This window comes from Phaethon lepturus, unplaced genomic scaffold, assembly GCF_000687285.1.
Source record: "Phaethon lepturus isolate BGI_N335 unplaced genomic scaffold, ASM68728v1 scaffold43443, whole genome shotgun sequence".
Taxonomy (NCBI): domain Eukaryota; kingdom Metazoa; phylum Chordata; class Aves; order Phaethontiformes; family Phaethontidae; genus Phaethon; species Phaethon lepturus.
Genome location: NW_010528026.1, coordinates 18,661 through 19,215, shown reverse-complemented (window position 1 = coordinate 19,215; position 555 = coordinate 18,661).

Below are 555 nucleotides of genomic sequence, written 5' to 3'. Positions count from 1 at the left end.
GTGTCTCACCCCTGGGGATTTTAAAAATAAGAGGTTAAAAAAATAATCCCTGCTTTGCAGAGGGCCTTTGGGGTCCTGCTTCACCCCTCTTTGTCTCCCCTTGGGTTAACACCAGAGGACATAGCAACCACTGACAGCGGTGCCGCAGTCCTGGCCTCCCTGTGCCACCTGAGGAGGCCATTGGCCCCGCGGCCATCGTGCACTTCACCATGTCACGTCCCTGCCGAGCAGAGACGCCTGGGCGAGGATGGGCTGTGAAATGACACCTCCGTGTGCGAGCTGCGATGCCGTGAGGATGTTACAGCCTGCAAAAAAAGGAAAACAAAAAGGGGCAAGGGGAAAAAAAAACCACAAAAAAGCTGTGCTCGTTCCTCACTCTTCCCTCAGCGCTGTCTCGCCCTGTGCGGAGGCTTCAGACGTGTGAACACATCCTGTTTACATCTGCCATCGAGACAGAGATGCTGTGGGGAGCACAGGGCTGAGGAGCACCCGAGGCAGCGCCGTGCACAGGGAGAGCTGCCCGCGGCGGGGGGAGGCCCCGGCCTGGACCCCGCC